The 26,715-nt window shown below is 42.0% G+C and overlaps 1 protein-coding gene across 7 annotated transcripts in view; it reads left to right on the forward strand.

Annotated features, from left to right (window-relative positions):
- The window catches only part of ZNF19 (zinc finger protein 19), a 93,403-nt gene that overhangs the window by 1,974 nt on the left and 64,714 nt on the right, over window positions 1-26,715 (forward strand). For 3 of the 7 annotated variants that reach the window (XM_074027942.1, XM_065537268.2, XM_074027945.1), the window contains exon 2: window positions 20,261-20,313. The exons of the other annotated variants lie outside the window; for them this stretch is intronic. The gene's annotated coding sequence lies outside the window, so the exon portion shown is untranslated. The remainder of the gene's footprint in view (window positions 1-20,260; window positions 20,314-26,715) is intronic. 7 annotated transcript variants of the gene reach the window in all.

Here is a 26,715-nt window from a genome sequence, read left to right on the forward strand (position 1 = left end):
CAGCCTAGGTGACAGAGCAAGACTCCATTTCAAAAGAAAGAAAGAAAAGAAGGAAGGAAGGAAGAAAGGAAGGAAGGAAGGAAAAGAAAAGCTTATATTGAGCTTCATACTCAATGGTGAAATACTAAAATCTTTTGTTCTAAGGTCAGGAAAAAAGCATGGATGCCCACTTTCACCACTTTAATTCAACATAGTATTGGAAGTAGTGGCCAGAACAATTAGACAAGAAAAAGAAATAAAAGGCATTCAAATTGGAAAGGAAGAAGTAAAATTATCTTTGTTCACAGATGACATTATCTTATATGTAGAAAACCTTAAAGACTCCACAAAAACTGTTAGAACTAATAACCAAGTTCAGCAAAGTTGTAGATTACAAAATTGATATGAAAAAGTCAGTTGCTTTTCTATACACTAACAATGAACAATACAAAAAGAAAATTAAGAAAACAATTCCATTTACGATAGCATCGAAAAGAATAAAATACTTAGGAATAAACCTAACCAAGGAGGTAAATGACTCGTATAATCAGCTGGGCGCGGTCGCTCATGCCTGTAATCCCAGCACTTTGGGAGGACAAGGCAGGTGGATCACGATGTCAGGAGTTCGAGACCAGCCTGGCCAACATGGTGAATACCTATCTCTACTAAGAATATAAGAATTAGCTGGGCGTGGTGGTGCACACCTGTAATCCTAGCTACTCAGGAGGCTGAGGCAGGAGAATTGCTTGAACCCATGAAGCAGAGGCTGCAGTGAGCTGTGATCATGCCACTGCACTCCAGCCTGGGCAACAGAGCGAGACTGTGTCTCAGGGAAAAAAAACCAAAAATGATTTGTACAGTCAAAACTACAAAACATTGCTGAAAGAAACTAAAGGAGACACAAATAAATGAGAAGACATCCCATGCTCATGGATTGCAGTACTTAATGCTGTGAAGATATTCATGCTGCCCAAAGTGATCAATAGATTTCAATACAATCCATATCAAAATCCCAATAGTATTTTTTTTTTTCAAAATAGAAAAAAAATCACCCTAAAATTCATACAAAATCTCAAGGGACCCTGAATAACCAAAAAAAATTTGAAAAGGAAGAATAAAATTGAAGGAGTCACACTTCCTGATTTCAAAAGATATTACAAAACCACAGTAATCAGAACAGTGTGGTACTGGCATAAAAACAGATAAATGGGCCAATGAAGTAGAATAGCCAAGAAATAAACCCTTGTATATATGGTCAAATGATCTTTGACAATGGTGCCAAGATGACTGAATGGGGAAAGAACAGTGTCTTCAATAAATGGTTTTGAGAAAACTAGATATCCATATGCAAAAGAAGCTTTTCTATATTACACCATATATAAAAACTCAAACTAGACTAAAGACCTAAATGTAATACCCCAAACTATAAAACTCCTAGAAGAAAACATGGGAGGAAAGCTTCCTGATACTGGATTTGGCAATGATTTCTTGGATATCACACCAAAAGCATAGGTAACAAAAGCAAAAATGGACAAATGGAACTTAAAAACTTTTGTGCATCAGAAAACATAATCAAAATGAAAAGGCATTTTCTTCTCCCTGTGGAACGGGCAAAAATATTTTAATATTATATATCCGATGAGGCATTAACATTCAGAATATATAAAGAACTCCAGGCCGGGTGCGGTGGCTCAAGCCTGTAATCCCAGCACTTTGGGAGGCCGAGGCGGGCGGATCACAAGGTCAGGAGATCGAGACCACAGTGAAACCCCGTCTCTACTAAAAATACAAAAAATTAGCCGGGCGTGGTGGCGGGCGCCTGTAGTCCTAGCTACTCAGGAGGCTGAGGCAGGAGAATGGCGTGAACCCAGGAGGCGGAGCTTGCAGTGAGCCGAGATCGCGCCACTGCACTCCAGCCTGGGCAACAGCATGAGACTCCGTCTCAAAAAAAAAAAAAAAAAAATTAAAAAAAAATAAAGAACTCCTGCAACTCAACAACAAAAAAGTCAAATGACCCAATTTAAAAAGAGGCTTGAATAGGCATTTCTCCAAAGAAGATACACAGATGGCCAACAAGCCTATGAAAATATGCCCAACATCACTAACCATTAGAGAAATTCATACCAAAACCACACTGAGATATCACCTCAGGATAATAGGATGGCCATTATTTTTTTAAAAACACCAAAACCCAGAAAATAGCAACTGTTGATGAGGGGATATCACCTCAGGATAATAGGATGGCCATTATTTTTTAAAAAACACCAAAACTCAGAAAATAGCAACTGTTGATGAGGATGTGGAGCAACTGGATCCTTTTGCATTGGTGGTAGGATTGCAAAATGGTACAGCCACTATAGAAAATAGTATGGCAGGCGAGACGCAGTGGCTCATGCCTGTAATTCCAGCACTTTGGGAGGTCAAGGCGGGCAGATCACCTGAGTTGGGAGTTCGAGACCAGCCTGACCAACATGGAGAAACCCTGTCTCTAAAAAACAAACAAACAAACAAACAAAAACAGCTGGTAGCACATGCCTGTAATCATAGCTACTTGGGAGGGTAAGGCAGGAGAATCGCTTGAACCCGGGAGGTGGAGGTTGTGGTGAGCCGAGATTGCAGCATTGCACTTCAGCCTGGGCAATAAGAGTGAAACTCCATTAAAAAAAAAAAAAAAAGGAAAGAAAATAGTATGGCAGTTCCTCGAAAACTGCCAGACTACCGTATGATTCAGCAATACCACTTTTGGTTATATATCCAAGAGAATTGAAAGCAGAGTCTCAAAGAGATATTTAAGAGATATTTGTGCTATCATGTTCATAGCAGCACTATTCACAGTATCCAAGAAATGGAAGCAACCAAACTGTCTACTGAGGGATGAATGGATAAACAAAATGTGGTATATACATATAATAGCATATTATTTAGACTTTTAAAAAGGAAGAAAATCCTGTTACATGCTACAACATGGATGAACCTTGAGGACATAATGTTAAGTGAAACAAGCCAGTCACAAAAAGACACATACTGTATGATTCCATTTATATGAATTATCTAAAATAGTCAAATTCATAGAAACAGAAAATAGAATGATAGAAACTAGGGTCTGTGGGGAGGAGTAAGTGAGTTGTTTAATAGGTAGGGAGTTTCAGATTTGCAAGATGGAAAAGTTCTGGAGATCTATTTCACAAAATGTGAATATGTTTTACTGAACAGTACACTTACTATGGTTTAGGTGGTAAACTTTTTATGTGTTTCTAAAAGTCACAATAAAAAAAACCCCATAAACCCATGTAAGCTCCATGATGACAATAGTTTTTTGTCTGTTTTATTTTCTTCTATATGATCGGTGTTTAGAACAGCATCTGGGACAGGGTGGCCTCTCAGTACATATTTGATGAATGAATGAATGAGAAAGTACAAAGACTAATGTGTTGCCATTACTTTTTATCCTCTTGTTAAGTGAACTACAGCAAGGGAAAGTTAAGTTTAACTGAAGATATTATTAGCATAGATGAAAGACACAGAGACAAAGGCATTTAGAAATATCACTTTCAGAGAGGAGAAAGGAAAGTTGATAAACACTTGAAAAGTTGTTCAACATCATTAGCCATTAGGGAAATGCAAATCAAAACCATGAGATACTTCTTCACACTTATAGGATGGCTATAATAGAAAAGTCAGACAATAATGAGTGTTGGGAAGAATATGGAGAAATTGAAATCCTCATACACTACTGGTGGGAATGTAGAATAGTGCAGCCACTTTGGAAAACAATTTGGCATCTCCTCAAAAGGTTAAAAAATATAGTTACTAAGGCCGGGCGCGGTGGCTCAAGCCTGTAATCCCAGCACTTTGGGAGGCCGAGACGGGCGGATCACGAGGTCAGGAGATCGAGACCATCCTGGCTAACACCGTGAAACCCCGTCTCTACTAAAAAATACAAAAAACTAGCCGGGTGAGGTGGCGGGCGCCTGTAGTCCCAGCTACTCGGGAGGCTGAGGCAGGAGAATGGCGTAAACCTGGGAGGCGGAGCTTGCAGTGAGCTGAGATCCGGCCACTGCACTCCAGCCTGGGCGACAGAGCGAGACTCCGTCTCAAAAAAAAAAAAAAAAAAAAAAAAAATATATATATATATATATAGTTACTATATGACCCTCAATTCTACTCCTAGAGAAAAGAAAACAAGAGAAAAGAGAACATATGTTTTATAAAAACTTTTACACAGCTGGGCATGGTATTGTGTGTCTATAATACCAGCTATTCAGGTGGCAGAGGCAGGAGGATTGGTTGAGCCTAGGAGTTTGGGACCGGTCTGGACAACATAAGAAGACGCTGTCACACACATAAAAATCTTTACAAAGCCAGGTGTGGTAGCTCATGCCTGTAGTTCCTGCTACTTGGGAGACTGAAGTGCGAAGATCACTTGGGCTCAGGATTTTGAGGCTGCAGTGAGCTGTGTTAGCACCACTGTACTCCAGCCTGGGTTACAGAGCCAGACCCTATCTCTTAAAAAAAAAGTCCAAAAAGCTTTCACATAAATGTCCATAGCCATATTATTTATAACAGCCAGAAAAAAAAAATGGAAACAACCCAAATGTTGGATAAATAAAATGTGATGCATCTATACAATGGAATATCATACGGGAGTGAAAAAGAGTGAAATACTGATTCATGCTACTATAGTACGTGAAAGAATCTTGAAAATGTTAGTAATCAAAAATACTATGTATTGTGTGATTCCATTTATATAAATGTCAGAATAGGCAAACTCATTGTATTGCTCCATTCTTGCACTGCTATAAAAAACTACCCGAGACTGGGTAATTTATAAGGAAAAGAGGTTTAACAGTGCTAAGAGTTCTGTGGGCTGTACAAGCCTCTCCTTTTGAGGAGACCTCAGGAAACTTACAATAATGGCAGAAGGTGAAGGGGAAGCAGGTACATATTCACTTGGCCAGCAGGAGGCAGAGGAAGGCACTACACACTTTTAAATGAGCAGATCTTGGGAGAACTCTATCACAAGAACAGCAAGGGGGAAGTCCACTTTCAAGATTCAATCACCTCCCACCAGGCCCCTCCTCCAACATTGGGAATTACAATTCAACATGAGATTTGGCTGGGGACACAGAGCAAAACCATATTATTCTGGCCCTGGACCCTCCCAAATCTCATGTATTTCTCACATTGCAAAATACAATCTCTCCTTCTTAACAGCCCCCTAAAGTCTTAAATCATTTCAGCATTAACTTAGAAGTCCTCAGTCCAAAGTCTCATCTGAGACAAGGCAAGTCCCTTCCACCTATGAGCCTGTAAAATAAAAAACAAGTTAATTACTTCCAAGATACAATAAGGGTATAGGCATTGGGTAAATACTCCCTTTCCAAAAGGGAGAATGGCCAAAACAAAGGGGCTACTGGTCCCATGCAAATTCAAAACCCAGCAGGGCAGTCATTAAATCTTAAAGCTCCAAAATTATCTCCTTTGACTTCATGTCTCACCTCCAGGCCACATTGATGCAAAGGGTGGGCTCCCAAGGCCTTGGGCAGCTCTGCCTCTGTGGCTCTGCAGGGTACAGCTGTTGTGGCTGCTTTCAGAGGCTGGAGTTGAGTGCCTTCAGCTTTTCCAGGTGCATGGTGCAAGCTGTCAGTGGATCTACCATTCTGTGGTCTGGAGGACGGTGGCCCTCTTCTCATAGCTCCTGTAGGCAGTGCCCCAGTGAGGACTCTGTGTGGGGGCTCCAACCCCACATTTCCCTTCAGCAGTCCCCTAGTAGAGGTTCTCCATGAGGGCTCTGCCCCTGCAGCAGATTTCTGCCTGGATATCTAGGCATCATCATACATCCTCTGAAATCTAGGCAGAGGCTCCCAGGCTTCAACTCTTGCCCTCTGTGCACCTGAAGGCATAACATCACATGGAAGCAACCAAGGTTTTTGGCTGGCACCCTCTGGAGCAGTGGCTTAAGACATATCTGGGGCTATTTTAGCCATGGCTGGAGCTGGAGCAGCTGGGGCACAGGGCACCATGTCCCAAGGCTGCACGGAGCAGTGGGGCCCTGGGCCCAATCCATGAAACCATTTGTCCCTCCTAGGCCTCTAGGCCTGTAATGGGAGGGGCTGCCATGAAGGTCCCCGAAATGCCTTGGAGACATTTTCACCATTGTCTTGGCTATTAACTTCCAGCTTCTCTTTACTTATGCAAATTTCTACAGCCAGCTTGAATTCCTCCCCAGATAATGGGTTTTTCTTTTCTACCACATGGCTGGGTTACAAATTTTCCAAACTTGTACACTCTGCTTCCTTTTTAAATATAAGTTCCAATTTCAGATAATCTCTTTGTGCATGCATATGAGTTATGCTGTTAGCAGCAGCCAGGCTACATCTTGGAACACTTTGCTGCATAGAAATTTCTTCTGCCAGATACCCTAACTCATTTCTCTCAAGTTCAAAGTTCAACAGGTCCCTGGAGCAGGGGCACAATGCCGCCAGTCTCTTTGCTAAAGCATAGTAAGAGTAATCTTTACTCCAGTTCCCAATAAGTTCTGCGAAAGAAAAATACACTTTGGGGCCCCAAAATCACTAAGCTAAAGGGAAAAGTCAAGCTGAGAACTGCTTATGGCAAACCTGCCTTTCATTGCATTCAAAGTCATCCTTATGCACACTGAGATAAATGCATATTTGATTGCCTCCTTTGGAAAGGCTAATCAGAAACTCAAAAGAATGCAATCACTTGTCTCTCACCTACCTGTGACTTGGAAGCCCCCTCCCTGCTTGAGTTGTCCTGCCTTTTCAGACAGAACCAATGCTTATCTTACATATATTGATTGATGTCTCATGTCTCACGTCTTCCTAAAATGTATAAAACCAAGCTATCCCCCAATGACTTTGGGCACATGTTGTCAGGACCTCCTGAGGCTGTTCATGGGTGTGTGCCCTCAACATTGGCAAAATAAACTTTCTAAATTTACTGAGACCTGTCTCAGATATTAGGGCTTCACAGTTTCTCATCTTCATCTGAGACCTCCTCAGCCTGGACTTCACTGTCCATATCACCATCAGCATTTTGGTCACAATGATTCAACAAGTCTCTAGGAAGTTCCAAACTTTCTCCCATCTTCCTTTCTTCTTCTGAGCCCTCCAAACTTTTCCAACCTCTGCCTGTTACTCAGTTGCAAAGTTGCTCACACATTTTCAGGTGTCTTTATAGTAATGCCCCTCTTCTATGGTACCAATGTTTTGTATTAGTGCATTCTCACAATGCTATGAAGAACTACCTGAGACTGGTTAATTTATAAGGAAAAGAGGTTTAATTGTGCTCATAGTTTTGCAGGCTGTATAGTTTTCTGCTTATGCAGAGGTCTCAGGAAACTTACAACATGGCAGAAGGTGAAGGGGAAGCAGGCATATCTTCACATGGCCAGTGGGAGTAGGAGGAGGTTCTACACACTTTTAAACAAGCAGATCTTGGGAGAATTCTATCACAAGAACAGCAAGGGGGAAATCCACCCCCATGATTTAATCACCTCTCAACAGGCCCGTCCTTCAACACTGGGAATTACAATTCGACATGAGATTTGGGTGGGGACACAGAGCCAAATCATATTACTTATAGAGACAGAAAATAGATTAGTTACTTCTAGAGCTAGGGGTGAGGCCATATGTGGGAGATGGAGAGATATGGCTAGTGGGTACAGAGTTTCTTTTTGGAGTGATGAATGTATTCTAAAATTGATAATGGTGATGATTACACAACTCTAAAGAAAGTAAAAACCATTGAATTATACAATTTAAGTGGGTTGAGTTGTGTGGTATGTAGATCATATCTCATTAATACTGTTTTTTGGTGTGTGAAAAAAAGATATAAAGGAGTCAGACTTTAGGAAGATCAACTCAAATATCTGTGCAGCATTTAAAGGATTTTTAGGTTTTTAAAGAAAATAAAAAGCAGGTAAGATTGCCAGTTTGTATCTATCTGTTCATGGTGGAAAATGGTAACTTTTTATCATGTTCATCCTAGTCACAAACATTGTGATGTTACTTCATACATACTCATTCTAAAAGGCAGAGATAAACTTCATTTTTTTAAAGATAAGGAGTGAACACTTACAGGAATTACTTAGTTTGGGGACTAGAACTAGATGGGGTGACCTCATCATTGTTGTTTCATCTAAGGGTACAAAGTACTTATTTTTCCTGACTCTGGTATTTCATAATGGAAGCAGGGCAAAGTGTCAGTTGGGCTTCTACACTGGGAGCAATAAGAAATTTCTAGAAAAACATCTGAGATGTTTCTGTAAATAGCAGAATTAGCATGTGTGCTAAACTAGTGGTTTTTACACTTTTTTTGTTCATGTGTTCCCTAAAATAATTTAGAATTCTTGACTGTGAAAATTCAAGCATATATAAAAGTAGAAGCAGTAGTATAATTAGCACCAATATACCCGTCACTCAGATTTAATGACTCTCAAGATATTGTCATTTTTGTTCCTTCCTTCTTTTTCTTGTTTTCTTTGCCAAAAGATTGTAAAGCAAATCCTGGACATCATGTTAGTTCTCCCCATACGCCTCAGTACACATCTCTAAACACATCATTTCTTAACCACAGTGCCACATCATATCAAATAGTAAGATATTTTTGGTTGCCTCCAAAATGTCTACTTATAGTTGGTTTATTTGGATCAGGATCCAAACAAAGTTTAAGCATTACTTTTTAGTTTTATGTCTTAAGCTTAAATATCTCTTACTCTAGAGAAGGCCCCTGTTTTTTTCTCTTCTTTTCATACCATTGACTTGTTCAGGAATGGCTGTCTTATAGAATGTTCTACATTCTGGATGTGTTTGTTTGCTTCCTTGTGGTGTCATTTAACTTGTTCATTTAACTAGAGCATGCATTTTTCAACAGAGATGATATTGGATATTTACTAGAAAATTACCTTCTTTTTTTGTTGTTGTTGAAACAGGGTCTTGCTCTGTTGCCCAGGCTGGAGTGCAATGACATGATTACAATCACAGCTCACTGCAGCCTTGACCTCCTGGGCTCAAGTAATCTTTCTACCTCAGCCTTCCCAGTGGCTGGGACCATAGGCACATGCCACCATACCCACCTAATCTGTGTATTTTTTGCAGAGATGGGGTCTCACTATGTTGCCCAGACTGGTCTCCTGGGCTCAAGTGATCCTTCTGCTTTGGCATCCCAAAGTGCCAGGATAATTTTTTTTCTTCATCTTGTATTTCTGTTTTATGTTTTACCCCTGTTTTATGTTAACGTTATCCTTATCTTTGAAAGTATTTTATTGATCATACTTCTTTGCCACAAAATTACTGACTAATATGGCAGGTTGCTAGATGTTCCCCAATGCCTTTCTCTCTTTCTTTTGTAGTATTAAAACTGCTGATGGGGCTGGGCGTGGTGGCTCACACCTGTAATCCCAGCACTTTGGGAGGCCAAGGCAGGCAGATCACGTGAAGTCAGGAGTTTGAGACCAACCTGGCCAACATGGTGAAATCCCGTCTCTACTAAAAATATAAAAATTAGCCAGGTGTGGTGGCAGGTGCCTGTAATCCCAGATCCTGGGGAGGCTGAGGCAGGAGAATTGCTTGAACCCGGGAGGGAGGTTTCAGTGAGCTGAGGTCGCACCATCGCACTCCAGCCTGGGGAACAAGAGCAAGACTTCATCTCAAAAAACAAACAAACAAAACAAAACAACAACATCAAAACAAAACAAAACAAAACAAAAAACTGCTGATGAAATGGATCAGGATCACTTTTCAGTGAATTTGTCAACTTTGGGGTTTCCAGACCATACAGGTAGGTTACATTTGAGCACTAAACCCATGTAAAGGAATGCCTATGCTTACAAACTGTCATGAGAGAGTTTTCTTTTTTTCTTCCCAGGGGCCAGAAAAAGAAATATTTCTTTATAATCCATCTTGTTACTCAACCTTAACATTTGGAAGGGCTTGGCTTTGTGGAGAGGTCTAAATTTTAAATTCCTGCCTTACATGGGTCTAAGTCCTCCTCCGCTAGTGTTAAACTTTAAACCCATGATTACTGAGAGAGTACGAGCATAAGCATACTCTTATTTTCCAAATTTTCAGGCCTCTCTTTGTTTTTGCTTCTTTGGGGAATTCCCTTACTCTCTTGCAAGCGTGGATCTGAATTTGAAAATACGTTTGTTAGATTTTATCCATAATATCTAGATGTTTTGAAGCCCAAACATTTTCGTATGATCTTTCTTGTGATGTTGCTTTGGAAGTCTCCATACTTCTCTTATATCCCTCCTTCTGTTCTCCTCTGCCCAAAATATTTGTTCCATAGCAGGTACAATTATCTGCCATTATCAAACTGTTTACTTCTTTGCCTTAAGTGTAACTTGGCTCTTCCCCTAAAATCACTGTTCACTGTTTGTCCTTTTTTTTTTTTTGAGACAGAGTCTTGCTCTGTCGCCAGGCTGGAGTGCAATGTTACCATCTTGGCTCAGGGCAACCTCTGCCCTCAAGTAATTCTCTTGCCTCAGCCTCCCAAGTAGCTGGGATTACAGGCATGTGCCACCACACCCAGCTAAGTTTTGTATTTTTAGTAGAGATGGGGTTTCACCATGTTGGCCAGGATGGTCTGGATCTCCTGACCTCATGATCCGCCCACCTCGGCCTCCCAGAGTGCTGGCATGACAGGCATGAGCCACCGTGCCCGGCCAACTCACTGTTTGAAATAGCTTTTTTCCCCACATAGTGCAGACTCTAACTTACTGTCTTTTTTCATATCTGTACTCCCCTAGACTCACACAATCACCAGCTTCCTTTAAAACATGTGCTGAATTACTTTATATCCTTTCTGTGCACACTCCCTTATTTATTTAGGGCCTGATATGTGGGAAATTTCAACATCTCTGTGGATGGCCTCACCCACACTCTAACCTCAAGGCCTCTTGCTTATTCCAGACATGAGGAGCTATGCAATCTACTCCACGATGGCCACCCGCTCCCAAAGCCACACCTGTGTTCCTTGTCGTCACCTGAACTAGACTATTTTAGAATTTGTAATCCCGGACATATAATTTACTAACTGCAAGCTACTCACCCTCCAACCGACTCACAATCTGACACCTGCACATTATTCAGCCGTTTAATCTCTTCAAACATTTCCCAAGTCCATTAACTCCCTTGCATTGTTCCACTTCTTTTTTTCCCCATGGTGCTATACTCTGCCCACATTCCTGCCAGCAACCTTAACTTCTTAGCTTCCTTATCATTCCACAGCATCTACTGTGCATAGCCTCTACGTGGGATTAATCTGATCTTGAACCTTCTCAATTTCTATACTTAAAGTAAAAATAAAGGTAAATGGGTGCCACTGGTACACGGTCTCTGGCCTCGCTAGGGTCTCAGGACTGTTTTGGTAATCCAGACACTGGACCAGTGCTTCCTTGAGTTGAAGATGGCAGGCCCATAGAATGAGAGGAGCCTGTGTGCTTCAATTAATGCTCAGAGAAGAGCTATTTACTGACCATGTTGGTCTTCATTTGAGCAAGAAAAAAACTTCAATTGTGTTTGAGCCATCATTTGGTATCTGTTTGTTGTAACAATTACCATTACTTTAATGAATACAATGAGATAACGTTAATTTTCATCAGCAATAAGAGGAAATGTTATTTTATTTATTTAGTTTTTTTTAGATGGGGTTTCACTCTTGTTGCCCAGGCTGGATTGCAATGGCACAATCTTAGCTCACTACAACCTCTGCCTCCTGGGTTCAAGTGATTCTCCTGCCTCAGCCTCCCGAGTAGCTGGGATTAGAGGCATGTGTCACCATGCCCAGCTAATTTTGTATTTTTAGTAGAGAGGGGGTTTCACCATGTTGGTCAGGCTGGTCTTGAACTCCTGACCTCAGGTGATCTGCCTACCTTGGCCTCCCAAAGTGCTGGGATTACAGGTGTGAGCCACTGAGCCTGGATGAGAAAATATTATTTTAAACCAGCAATATAAAATTTAATTTATTTCTTTCTTTTATTTTTCAGGCAGGGTCTCACCCTCTCGCCCTGGCTGGTCTCGAACTCCTGGCCTCAAGTTATCCTCCTGCCTCAGCCTCCCTAAGTGCTGGGATTACAGGCGTGTGCCACCACACCTGGCCTAGGAAATGTCCTTTCATTTTTGCTTCTCATCTCCCTGGTCCTACCTGCCTTATCCCCTATAGGGCTCACTAGTTTTAGTTTCTCATGTATTCTTCAGAGTTTCTCTATGAGTATATAAGCAACTTTGAGTATAGTTTTATTCTCCCTTAAAACAAAAGATAGCATGTAATCCCAATTTTATACTTTTCTTTTATTTCTCCTTTTCCTTCTCCTTCCTCTTCCTCTTTCTTTTCCTCCTTCTTCCGCTCTTCCTCTTCCTCCTCCTTCTCTTTCTTCTTTGCCTTGCTCTGTTGCCCAGGTTGGAGTGCGATGGTATGATCATAGCTCGCCGCAGCCTTGAACTCCTGGGTCAAGTGACTCTCCTGTCTGAGCCTCCCAAGTATCTGAGACTACAGGCATGTGCCACCATGCTCAGCTAATGTTTTTAATTTTTTTTTTTTTTTGACGGAGTCTTGCTCTGTTGCCCGGGCTGGAGTACAGTGGCGTGACCTCGGCTCACTGCAAGCTCCTCCTCCTGGGTTCACACCATTCTCCTGCCTCAGCCTCCCGAGTAGCTGGGACTACAGGTGCCCGCCACCACGTCCGGCTAATTTTTTGTATTTTTAGTAGAGACAGGGTTTCACCGTGTTAGCCAGGATGGTCTTGATCTCTTGACCTCGTGATCCACCCGCCTCAGCCTCCCAAAGTGCTGGGATTACAGGCGTGAGCCACTGCGCCCTGCCTTGTTGTTTTTAAATTTTTTAATAAAAATGAGGTCTTGCTGTGTTGCCTCAGCTACTTTCAAACTCCTGGCCTCAAGCAATCCTCCTGCCTAGGCTTCCCAAAGAGCTGGGATTACAGGTGTGAGCTGCCATGCCCAGCTTGCCTTTTTGTCTTTAACAAAATATATTGGGGAATTGGGGAGTTTTCCATATTTACACACAGAAATTTCTCTCTCTGTCCAGCTGCACAATATTACAGTATGGTTATACCATAATTTTTGCCAATCACTAAGAGATTGGTTGATAAGATAATTGCTTAATAAAGAAATTAGGGTATACTTTGTTTCGTAGCTTTGGGGGAACAGAAGCCCAAGGGAAGAGCAGCTTGCCCAAGAAGCAGTAGCAACAGACACGTGCCTGGAGGGAGCATGATAGCATCTGCCACGTGGAGGAGAGCATGAGCCATTCTCCAGCACTAGAGAAGATGGCATTGCAGCCAGCAGGAATGTGGCATCATTCTAAAAGCAGTGAGAATGACACTATTGCGGTCTCCGAGTTCACCACTTCCCTCTCAGGCCTGCACTCAACCCCTCTACTGCTTATTTCCAGTGTTTCTGCATTAACTACCACCTTCTTTTTAAGAACCAATGAATCTCAGACATTCCCATGGCCCAAACTCTCCCTTTCCGACACCATCTTAACCGTGCTTCAGTAAACATGAGTTGTCAACTCTCAAATGTGTGTCTCTAGTCTAGACTTCCCTTCTGAACTTTAGACTTGCACATCCAACTGCCTTCTCCCATCTGCACTTAGAGGTCGCTAAAGTTTTACCAATTCATCATTTCCACGCTCCCTCCAGGCACCTGTCTGTTGCCACTGCTTCTTGGGCAACGTGATTCCTTAGGATTTTCTACACATAAGACTATGTTATCTGAAAATAGAGATCATTTTACTTGTTCTTTCCAATCTGGATGCCTTTTATTTCTTGCCCAATTTCCCTGGATAGAATCTCTGGTATGATATTGACTATAAAGATGAGAGTAGGCGTCCTTGTCTTATTTTTGATCTTGGGGTAAAACATTCATTCTTTCATCGTTAAGTATGATGTTAGCTGTGGGTTTTTCATAGATGCCCTTTATCAGTTTGAGGAAGTTCTATTGTTGATTTTTAAATAATGAAAGGTTGTTAGATTTTGTCAAGTGTTTTTCTGCCTCTATTGAGATGGTCAAGTGGTTTTTATCCTTTATTCTATTAACATAGTGTGTTATGTTAATTAATTTTACAATGTAAAACCAATCTTACATTTCTGGACAATTCCCAGGTGAAAATGGTGTATAATTCTTTTTACATGTTACTGGATTCCATTGACTAGTATTTTGTTGCTTTTACATCCATAGTCATAAGATATATTGGTATGTAGTTTTTTGTGTAATATGTTTGTCTGGTTTTTGTATCAAGGTAACATTGACTTCTAGAATGAATTGGGAAATGTGTAATATTTTTCTGTGTTTTGGAAGAGTTTGAGAGGATTTGTAGAAATTATTTAAATATTTGTTAGAATTCACCAGCAAAGTCATCTGGGCTTGGGCTATTCTTTATGAGGGTGTTTTATTTTATTTTATTTTTTTAGACAGAGTCTTGGTCTGTCACCTGGCTGGAGTGCAGTGGTGCAATCTCGGCTCACTGCAACCTCCGCCTCCGGGGTTCAAGCAATTCTCCTGCCCTAGCCTCCTAAGTAGCTGGGACTACAGCTGCGCACCACCACACTCAGCCAATTTTTGTATTTTTAGTAGAGACAGGGCTTCTCCATGTTGGCCAGGATGGTCTCCATCTCTTGACCTTGTGATCTGCCTGCCTTGGCCTCCCACAGTGCTGGGATTACAGGCGAGAAGTTTTAAATTACTAATTTAATCTCTTTACTTGTTATAGGTGTTTTCAGATTTTCTATTTCTTCTTGAGTTAGTTTTGGTAGTTTGTATCTTTCTAGGAATGTGTCCATTTCATCTAAGTTATCTAACTGGTTGTTTTTAGTATTCCCTGATCATTCTTTTTTATTTTTGTAAGGTCAGTAATAATGTCCCTCTTTCATTTCTGATTTTAGTAATTAATCTGTTTTCTTTTATTGGTCATCTAGCTAAAACTGTCAATTTTGTTGATCTTTTCAAAGAACCAGATTTGGTTAGACTTTTTTTTTTTCTCTCTCCCCCTTCTCACTCTCTATTTCCTTTATTTCTGCTCTAATTTTTATTGTTTCTTTCTCTCTCGCGCTCTCTCTTTTTTTTTTTTTTTATGAGATAGGGTCTTGTTCTGTTGCCCAGGCTGGAGTGCAGTGGTGCAATCATGGCTCACTGCATCCTCGACCTCCCAGGCTCAAGTGATCCTCCCACTTCAGCTTCCTGTGACTGCAGGTACACACCACCATAGCCACTAATTAAAATTTTTTTTTTTTTTTTTTTTTTTTTAGAGATGGGTTCTCACTGTGTTGCCCAGGCTGGTCTCAAACTCCTGAGCTCAGGTGATCCTCTTGCTTTAGTCTTCCAAAGTTCTGGATTATAGGCATGAGCCACCATGCCTGGCCTATTGTTTCTTTCTTCTTGCTCTGGGTTTAGTTTGATTTTCTTTTCTTGTTTTCAAGGTGGAAGTTTAGTTTATTGATTTGAGATTTTTCTTCCTTTTTTAACATTGACATTTATAGCTAAATACTTCCCTTTAAGCACTATTTTAGCTCTATCTCATAAGTTTTGGTATGTTGTATCTTCACTTTCATTCATTCTTTTAAAAATATTTTCTATCTCTTTATTGATAATATTTGTTGGATGAGACATTGTCAACATACCTTCCTTTAATTTTTTAAGCATGGTGTCCTTTAGTTCTTTGAACATATTTACAGTAGAGGCTTTGAAGTATTTGTTAAGTCCAACATCTGGGCTCCTCAAAGGCATTCTGTTGCCTGATTTCCCCCTTTTTTTTTGGGTCACACTTTTCTATGTCTTTACAAATCTCATTATTTTTGTTGAAAATTATGCATTTCAGATAAATTTTATAGATTCTGGATATTAATCCCCCTCTCACCTGGGGCCCGTTATTTGCTTTTTTATTTCTTTAGTGACTTGGCTGGAACAGATTATTGAAATCCATTTCCCTCATAGTGTAATGTTGCTCCTTAGACAGTGAAGCCTTGGCCATGCACATAGTCCCTCTGATGAGCTGAGATGACTGGAGTTTTAGCAGGGTTCTCTTTAATTATGTCTTCTCTGGTTCCCTGTTAAGCTTCTTTCTGGGCTGACTTTATTGGTAACATATCCAGCTGTTAGCCGCCAATAACTGCTAGCTGGTTGCTCTATTTTTTTTTCTTTCTTTCTTTCTTTCTTTCTTTCTTTCTTTTTTTTTTTTTTTTTACAATGTCTAGGGCATAAATTGCTCCATCACCTGATTCAACTAGTCAGGTCCCTTTGCTGGGGCAGTCTTTGAGGCTTGCTTCGAGCCCAGGAGGGCTCTGCTTAGCTGTCTCTTTCCCTGGTTCTCTGTTAAACTTCTAGCTGGTCTACCATTTTATTTGTTGCTAGTAGTTTAATGGAGCTAAGAGCCTCCTCCTAATTGTTTACCACAAAAATCTCCACTGTTTTTGACAGCACACTTAGGCATGAACTTCCTCACATTTTCCTCTAAGTAAAGTAGTGAGTCCTTTTCATTTCATTTCATTTCATTTCATTTCATTTCATTTCATTCATTTCATTTCAGACAGAGTCTTGCTCTGTCGCCCAAGCTGGAGTGCAGTGGCATGACCTCGGATCACGGCAACCTCCCATCTCCTGGGTTCAAGTGATTCTCTTGGATCACCCTCCCGAGTAGCTGGGATTACAGGCGTGTGCCACCATGCCTGGCTAATTTTGTATTTTTAGTAGAGGCGGGATTTTGCCATGTTAGCCAGGCTGTCTCAAACTCCTGGCCTCAGGTGACCCGCTTCCATCGGCCTCCCAAAGTGCTGGGATTACAGACATGAGCCACTGCACCTGGCTCAGTAAGTCCTTTTAGAAAAAACCTCTGAATTTTTTATTCTTATGGCCTTCTCTCCCCCTGGACAGAATCTCTACCACTACCTCAGAGTAGGGGTCCACTTCTTCTGAAATGATACACCTGCCTTGCTCCACAAGTGGAGCCTTGGATTTGGATGGTAGCCCATAGTCTTTCTAGCCTGCTCCTCCTGGCATAAAACCTATGAGTGAGCTGGTGTGGAGGTAACTGAGACACAATTTTCTGAGTCTTCTGTGGCTGGGAATAGCTTCTGCCATACAAGAGGGGACTGGCTTTTGGAAGGAAACCCCAATTGAATCCCCTACCTCAACTTCCGAATAGTAAAAGAGTTTCTGAATAGTAATGGAAGGTGAAGTATGCTGAAAGAAAAGAGATGAGAGACCAGTTAGGAGGCTCTTGTAGAAGTTCAAGAGAGATTTGAGGTTTCTTTGGATTTGAGGTTGAATTAACACTGTAGCAGTAGAGATGGTTAGAAGTGGTCTGATTCAGGGTATATTTTGAAAGTTGAGCTCACAGGACTTGCTGATGGATAGAATGTAGAAGGTGAGAGAAAAGATCAAAGATGACTATTCTCCCAAGCCATTCCTTTAACCATACTTGGCCATTATGAGAGTGGAGAAAGAAAACAAGCCAGAAACTTTCTTCTTGGAGATTTGGCTAAAAACCAGGTTGTAAAGCAATCAGTCAGCAAGTATTTGCCAAATGCTTGCAGGTGGCAATCGATTCGTTCATAAGCTTCACCCTATGAACACATGTGTTGCCAGAAAGGGGTCCTGATCCAGACCCTAAGAGAGTATTCTTGGACCTCATGCAAGAAAGAATTCAGGGAGAGTCCATAGAGCAAAGTAAAAGCTAGTTTATTAAGAAAGTAAAGGAATAAAAGAAGGGCTACTCCATAGGCAGAAGAGTGGCATGGGCTGCTCAACTGAGTATACTTGTAGTTATTTCTTAATCATATGCTAAACAAGGGGTGGATTATTCACAAGTGTTGTGGGAAAGGGGCAGGCAATTCTTGGAACTGAGGGTTCCTCTTACCTTTAGACCATACAGGGCAACTTCCAGACATTGCCATGGCATTTGTAAACTGTCATGATGCTGGTTGGAGTGTCTTTTAGCATGCTAATACATTATAATTCATGTATAATGAGCAGTGAGGATGATCAGAGGCCACTTTCGTCACCATCTTGGTTTTGGTGGATTTTGGCCGGCTTCTTCACCACATCGTGTTTTATCAGCAGGGCCTTTGTGACCTGTATCTTGTGCTGACCTCCTATCACATCCTGTGACTAAGAATGCCTAACCTCCTGGGAATGCAGCCCTAGGTCTCAGCCCTATTTTGTCCAGCCCCTATTAAAGATGGAGTCACTCTGGTTCAAACACCTCTGACACATGCAACTCTTCAGAAAACCAGCCATCATTTTGAGCCTCTCTTGCCACAATAATATTACTATAAAAAATACAAGTCAACTTCACTTTTTGAGTCTCTGCTTTGCCCACCGCCTCACTTGTGCTAACCTACTCGATCCAGCACTTTTGAGCTGTTGGCTTTAAAATTCAGCTTCCCTTGTTTCTCTTAAAGAGGAAACTTTTAAATGGTGGCTCTGTCTTACCTGGATCTGTAAGGATGTCACTGTGTTTCCCAGAGTAAAAGCTTCTGTTTTTGGCTGAATATGCCCTTTTCCCCCCAAATACTATATAAAGGATGAGCCCTTTACATATAATGCAGATAGAATCAAAGTCTTCATTCACTAAGCAAACATTTATTGAGTGCCTACTATGTGCCAGGTATTGTGCTAGGCATTGATTATACCATAGTAAATAAGATAGTCTTTTCCCTCAGAGAGTTCAAAGAACATGCAAATTGAATGGTTTTATAACAGTGTTATATTATATAAACTATGATTATGTAAATCGTATAGGCTTCCAACACGGAGTGGGGAGGCAAGGCAGGCAAGACTTTCAGAGATGTTGAAACATGGAGGATCAAAAATATTAGCCAGAAAAGTTGGGAGTGGGACAAAGTAGGGTACTCTACGTAGGAGAAATAGCATGATCTAAAATCCAGAGGAAGATGTGTATATGGTAACTTGGTAGATCTATGGATATGAGTTGGGTAGAAAGTAGAGTCTAAGAAGGAGGGATAAGAGAGGGAGACAAGGGTCAGATCATGAATGTAGCTTTCTAAATGACATTAAGCAATTTAGACTTTCTGAATTTTTAATACAGTGTAGATACTGGATTGATGTTGGCAGTTTGGAGGCAGGATGACAGTCAGTGGTTCAGGGAAGAGGTGATGGTGGCAGGAACAAGGCAGGGAGGAGGAGGTGAAGGGAAAAGAGAAGCAGATGAACTTAAATGCTGACCAGGTAGAATCAACAGTTCTTGGTGAATGACTAGGGGAAGAAGTCAAGGGTAAAGTCCAGGTTTTGGACTTGGCAAAAAGTTGGAAGGTGGGAAAGAGACCCAGGAAGGGTGAGGAAGCTTGGCATGGTCTGGTCTGGAGGAGGGGAAAATCATGAATGCAGTGTTTGGACACTGAATCTGAGGGTCTTTTGAGATGTGAAATCAGTGATAGGATATACAGATCTGGAACTTAGAGAAACCTGAGCTGGGGATATACATTTGCAAGTCATCCACATGTAAGTGGTGTTCAAAATCATGGGGATGGATGAGATTGTCTAAAGGGAAAGCCTACAGTGAAAAAAGAAGAGGCTCTTCTATGCCTGGGCCTTGAGGAACTCCAACACTGAATAGCTGTGTAGAAGAGGATATGCTATAAAACACTGAGAAGTGTCCAGAGAAGTGGAAGAAAAATTGGGATACAGTGTTTTAAGGAGAAAATGGTCAATAAGGTTAATTGTTGCTGAGAGTTCAGGTGAAATGAGAATTGGAAAATATCTGTTGGAGTGAGTGAGCACCATGGAATTTAATTTTATTGTTTCCTGGAGCTGGTTCAAGGAACAGAAGGGAGCAAAATCCAGATTGGAATGGGTTGAGGAGGAAGTGGAAGGTGAGAAAATAAGGCCCATGAATGCAGACAACACTTTAGGGCAGTTTGGCCATGAAGGTGAAGAGAGAGAGGCTAGTAACTGGATCAAGATATGGGAACGAGGGTGGGGGCAGGGTGGGGGGGTTTCAAGAAGGAAGATCATTAGGTTAAAAAAGCCAAAGAGAAGGATTTAGTGGAAGAGAAGTTCAGCAGAGAAGAAGCGAATAATAAAAATGTTCAGTTCCTGAGAAGGTGGGAGAGGATGGAATGCAAAGCCGTGATGGTGGGACTGGCCGCCAACAGCATATGGAACATCTGTACCATAATGTGGTAGAAGAGGGAAGACGGGCTATGAAGGGAATTTATATGTTTGGCATTGGAGAGTTGAGAAGTTCCTGTCTGATGACTTTTTTTTTCCCCTCTGGGAAGGAGCAGAAGAAATGTGGTCAGGAGATGAGGAATGAGATGATCCATAAACTGAGGTAGGTGATCATAAGTTCCACATGAAGTAAGCTTCCCTTGCATGTGGGTCTCTGTATTCAGCATTTGCCTTGCTGGAGCTTAAGAGAAGACAGGGCGTTAGGTCCATCCAGGGTTATGATTGCTGGAAACAATTCAGCATTTCCCAAACGAGTCTTTCTCAAAATACTCTCCTGACAGATTGTAATAGGTATGTTGAGAAAACAAAAAATGTTCCCTGGTCAAAGTTTGGGAGAATCACTCTATTCTCTATTCTCTCTCTCTCTCTCTCTCTCTCTCTCTCTCTCTCTGCTTCTTTATTTCTCTTTCTATTTGATGGAGTCGTGCTCTGCCACCAGGCTGGAGTGCAGTGGCCAATCTCAGCTCACTGCAACCTCTGCCTCCCAGGTTCAAGCGATTCCCCTGCCTCAGCCTCCCAAATAGCTGGGACTACAGGCGCGTGCCACCATGCCCAACTAATTTTTGTATTTTTAGTAGAGACAGGGTTTCACCATGTTGGCCAGGATGGTCTCAATCTCTTGACCTCGTGATCCACCTGCCTCGGCCTCCCAAACTGCTGGGATTGCAGGCGTGAGCCACCGCGCCCGGCCACTCTACTCCTTACTTAATGTAACTCCAGTTAAATTTAATATAATCAAGTTTTTCAAGTTTATTTGCATCCAGATTGCTTTGTGTGTGCTGCATCTGTAAAGGCCTCATAGCTTTGTTTACGATACATCATAAAAGAACTAGGGGCCTTTTTTCCTTTGAACATCATCAGCACGTAACCATCGAAATCCACATTGATTTAGGGCAGAGCAAGAGCTAAGGCCTGAAAGATGCCTCAGTCTTTTTTTTTTTGAAATAGAGTCTCGCTCTGTCCTTCAGGCTGGAGTGCAGTGGCGTGATCTCCACTCACTGCAACCTCCGCCTCCCGGATTCAAGCAATTCTCCTGCCTCTGTCTCCTGAGTAGCTGGGATTACAGATGCCTGCTACCATGCCCGGCTAATTTTTGTATTTTTAGTAGAGAGAGAGTTTCATCATGTTGGCCAGGCTGGTCTTGAACTCCTGACCTCAAGTGATCCACCTGCCTTGGCCTCCCAAAGTGCTGGGATTACAGGTATGAGCCACTGCACTGGCCGGTACCTCATTCTTCATGAAGAGCAGCTTCATGTGTTTACTGCATGTACGTTTCTGTCATTAAAACACAAACAATAAACTAGCCTCCTTATTGTCCTTTTAGGTTCATAAGAAGCCCGCTTGAAAACTGGTCAGGGGGCAGGCACAGTGGCTCATGCCTGTAATCCCAGCACTTTGGAGGACTGAAGCAGGAGGATCACTTGAGCTCAGGAGTTCGAGACCAGACTGGGCAATATAGGGAGACTCCCCCATCTCTACAAAAAAGAAGAAGAAAAAAAAAGAAAACTAGCCAGGAAAGCAAGCCAATGCCCATCCCACACGGTTAGGTTGAGGGTTGGGGATGGGGAGAGGACACTAGTCAGAGTTACTTGTATTGTTATTATTTTTTTTATTATTGAGAGAGAGTCTCCTGCTGTCATCCAGGCTGGAGTACAGTGGTATGATCCCAGCTCACTGCAAACTCTGCCTCCCAGTTTCAAGCGATTCTTCTGCTTCAACCTCCCGAATAGCTGGGATTACAGGTGCCTGCCACCGTGCCCTGCTAATTTTTGTATTTTTAGTAGAGATGGAATTTCGCCATGTTGGCCAGGCTGGTCTCGAACTTCTGATCTTAAGTGTTTCACCTGTGTCAGCCTCCCAAAGTGCTGGGATTACCAGCATGAGCCACCGCACCTGGCCACTTGGGTTATTTTTTTACTACTGCAACTAACTGACGTTGTCATAGGTCTTTACAGTTTGAAAATTGCTCTTCTATGTGTGACTTACTTAATCACAATTAATTATTGTTGAGCAAGGAACATAGTTGGGGGTTTGACAAATGAAAAGGTATGTTGAGAAAAAAAGAGAGGGGCTGGGGAAGGAGCTGAAAATATTAGGGACAGTGGATTCAATCATACATTCTCAAGGGAAGTGACCATGGAGTGGTAAAAGTTGGTTCTTGGGCAGGGGGCAAAAACCCTTAGATATTACAATGGTTTGTAGTCCTTCAAAGGGCCACAATACATAAACAAATCGACAGTATATTTGTTTTGTTTTGTTTTGTATTGAGACAGGGTCTCACTGTGTTGCCCAGGCTGGAATGCAGTGACACAATCACGGATCACTGCAGCCTCGACCTCCCAGGCTCAAGAGATCCTCCCACCTTCGTCTCCTGAGTAGCTGGGACTACAGGTGTGCACTAACACTCCTAGCTAATTTTTGTATTTTTTTGTAGAGACAGGGTCTCACTGTATTGCCCAGGCTAGTCTTGAACTCCTGAGCTCAAGCAACCCACCTGCCTCAGCCTTCCAAAGTGCTGGGATTATAGGTGTGAGCCACCGCGGGGCCCAATGGTATATTTGTGATATTAAAATTTTGTATGGGGCGGTGGTGGCGATTAGGAAAACAATGTCTGCAAGGCTTGCTGGAGTGGTGATTGGGGATGATAATGAGGGAGAAAAAAAAAAAAAGGTTGAGAAACACTAGTCTCAAGCCTGCAGTGTCTACAGAGCTTTTTGGCATTCATGAATGGCGTCTCTGTTCCCAGGCACTTATACATGTTTGTCTAGCACATTTGCTTCAGGCTTCATTCATCCTGCCCATTTTCCCTGAGGCCCTAAATGATCACGTTTTGCTTCTTTCAACCCTTTCCTCTTCTGGCCACAGGTGCCTGAATTAGGGTGGACATGAGCCATGACTAGTTAAGGCACAGCAAGTGACTGGTCCCAGGAAGGCTGACTGCACCTCACTTCCTCTCCTCAGTCTTTTCTTGGTTCACCTTGTGTGATGCAGCTCTGTGGTTTTGTAATAGCTACTCTACTACTCTCCTCTTGAGATGGTTACCAATGGAGTGGGTATCAAAAAGCCCTGGTTATATCTCCCCAGTCAGGACATTTGGGCTGGTGGCACATCCATTTGAATGAGGTTGGATGAGATGAAAGGGAAATCCATTTGAGTCATCAGCTCTTTATCCTTATCCCTGGTTGGTGTAGAGTGGGGGTTTTCAACAACTGCACGATTGACATTTTGGAACAAATAATTCTTTGTTATAGGAAACTGTCGTGTGCTTTGTAGGATGTTTATTTAACAGCATCCCAGGCCCCTACACAGTAGATGCCAGTAACACCGAATCCCCCGCTCTCCAGTTGTGACAATCAAAAATGTCTACAGATAAATAGATAAAATTATTGTCAATTAAAAATAAAATATAGTCGGGCTTAGTGGCTCATGCCTGTAATCCCAGCACTTTGGGAGGCTGAGGAGGGTGGATTGCTTGAGGACAGGAGTTCAAGACCAGCCTGGCCAATATGGCAAGACCCCGTCCCTACTAAAAATACAAAAATTAGCCAGGTGTGGTGGTGCACACCTGTAGTCCCAGCAACTCAGGAGGCTGAGGCAGGGGAATTGCTTGAACCCGAGAGGCGGAGGTTGCAGTGAGCCGAGATCACATCATTGCCCTCCAGCCTGGGTGACAGAGTGAGACTCCATCTCAAAAATAATAAATAATAATAATGATAATAATAATAATAAAATAAAAAAGTCTCCAGACATTGTCAGGTGTTCCCTGTGGGACAAAATTGCCTCCAGTTGAGAACCACTGTTGTAGGTAGAGAACCTAGAAGATCAGGAAGTATAAATCTCATCATTTCAGTATGATCAGAAATGCCATAGAGGGGTTCAGATCAGAAATGGGAGAAAAGCATTGTAACTATGATAGTCACAGCTAATGCTGAGTGAGTGCTCGCTAAGGATGTTCCACACATTGACTCATTAGCCCTCCCAGCAACTCCAAGGAGTTGTCCTGCTGTTATTCCACCCATTCTATACTTGAGGGATTTAAGACATGGGGATGTTGAGGGAGCTTGCCTGAGATCACCTAGCTGGTAATAGCGGAGTCACCCAGGCAGCACGGTTCCAGTGCCCAAGTGCTCGCAAGTGCATAACCTCTCTTACTATCACGGTTCTACTTCCTTATCCTCCAGGGGGCGCAGCACAGTACCAAGCACACAATAGGTTCTCATTAGACTCATTGATTCTGTCCATATTGACTTTGACATCTCCTGGGGCACTCTGTTCCCAGATCTCTGCATGGCAAAAGCTCCCTTACTTGGAGGGGCTCTCTGCTGCAATCTCACTTTCTCTGCGAAGAGGGCTCCTATTGCCTCTGTAGAATAGCACCCTCCTTCACTGCCAAGCCCCTTCTCTTTATTTTTCTTCATAGTACTTAGCATCTGACATATATTTTTTGTTCTCTTGCCCCCAACAGACTAAAATGTCTGTTGTATGAAAGGAGAGGCTTTGCCTGTTGTGTTTGCTGCCGTATCCACAGCACCTAGAAGATTCCTAGGCATATAGTAGATACCCATTAGTTGTGTGAAAAAAATGAAAACATCCCTTAGCCGAGTGCTGTATTCAAATTTCCTTACTCTGGTTATTGGTTACACTTTTCCTTGTCACTGCATTGAAAAAAACAAAGCAAAACAAAACAAAACGAAAAACACAAAATAACCTTTCTCTGAATGACCAGGGACCTTTATCCAGAAGTGGGGCATAACCCTTGACACGAGGGGCAGTGTGTTGGGGACCCTCAACTAATGCCTATCAGAGGTCTATTGTTAACTGGACTAGGTCACTCAGAGTTCATTTTTACTTTTGCTTTGTTGGTCTGTGAAAGTTATTCAACAGAGTCATGATAATGTACATAGTTAATGAAGTCAGTTTATATTTAGCTTGGGTATAAATCACATAGTAAATTATAAATGATATTTTGAGAAACATATTACAGACAATTCAATGGCAGATTTTTGCATAAAAATTAACAGACATTGATTTTCTCTCTCTCCATAACCACTATTCATAAGCTGAAAAAATGTAGTTTTAATGAAAGTGTATTAAAAACTTAGCAACTGCTCTCATTCTATAGAACATGAAGTCACGGCTGGGCATGGTGGCTCATGCCTGTAATCCCAGCATTTTGAGAGGCCAAGGCAGGCGGATCACCTGAGGTCAGGAGTTCAAGACCAGCCTGACCAACATGGCGAAACCCCGTTTGTACTAAAAAATACAAAAATTAGTCAGGCGTGGTGGCGGATGCATGTAATCCCAGCTACTCGAGAGGCTGAGGCAGGGAGAATTGCTTGAACCCAGGAGGCAGAGGTTGCAGTGAGCAGAGATCACGCCACAGGACTCTAACCTGGGTGACAGAGCGAGACTCCATCTCAAAAAACAAACAGAAAGAAAGAAAATGAAGCCACATAGTAACTACAGATAGAAACAGAGTTAAGTTACTGTTGACAGCCCTTTGCCTAAAACCTATTCCCCTTTCACCATCCAGATAATTACTTACAAATTTTGAGACCTCCACTCCCCGACTCCCAATTACAAACAGTAGGAGTTGGAGGAGTTGCCTAGTTTGGCATTTTGTAAAGAAATCTGTTGCTGCATTGCAATTAGGCAATTCAGGCTGTTACGGTTACATTAGACTTGAGAGAGGCTCATTCCCTAAACCCTAAAAATTAGCTTTGAGAAATTTGATCAATTCACCCCTAATCTGGGTTTAAACCCATGTACAGACTCTATGCAGCTAGACAGGCTGAGGTGGAAACACCTTTCTGTTGTTGGGGGTTGGGGATGGGACAGATGTCTCTGAATTAGGAAGGATGTCTTGCAGAACACCATCCTGTATGCTTGTCACCAGTTCTCATGTCCCCAGACGCCTCATATCTCACAATTGTTGCCACTCTCACCACTGAATCCCAGTTCCAGCCTCCTGAACACTTCAACAAGACACTGTGCCATTGTTCACTGCAGTCTTGTTCAACACTGGGTCAGGCTTTTAAGATTATATAGCTTTTTTTTTTTTTTTTTTTTTTTTAGGCAGTCTCGTTCTGTCACCCAGGCTAGAGTGCTGAGGCGCTGTCTCAGCTCACTGCAACCTTCGCCTCCTGGGTTCAAGCAATTCTCCTGCCTCTGCATTCCGAGCAGCTGGGATTACAGGTGTGCACCACCACACCTGGCTAATTTTTTGTATTTTTAGTAGAGACATGGTTTGTCCATGTTGGCCAGGCTGGTCTCAAATTCCTGACTTCAAGTGATCTGCCCACCTTGGCCTCCCAAAGTGCTGGAATTATAGGCATGAGCCACCACACCCAGCCTATATAGCATGATTTTATATTATGCACTCTATGCTATATAAAAATGCCATGATATTATATATTCTTTAAACTTTTTGGCCTAGGAGGATGAGGTTGAATGAGGGATTAGATGATACACATATAAAAATGAATTTAGACCAGAGTTGTCCAAT

The sequence above is a fragment of the Macaca fascicularis genome, chromosome 20 (genome assembly GCF_037993035.2).
Source record: "Macaca fascicularis isolate 582-1 chromosome 20, T2T-MFA8v1.1".
NCBI lineage: Eukaryota > Metazoa > Chordata > Mammalia > Primates > Cercopithecidae > Macaca > Macaca fascicularis.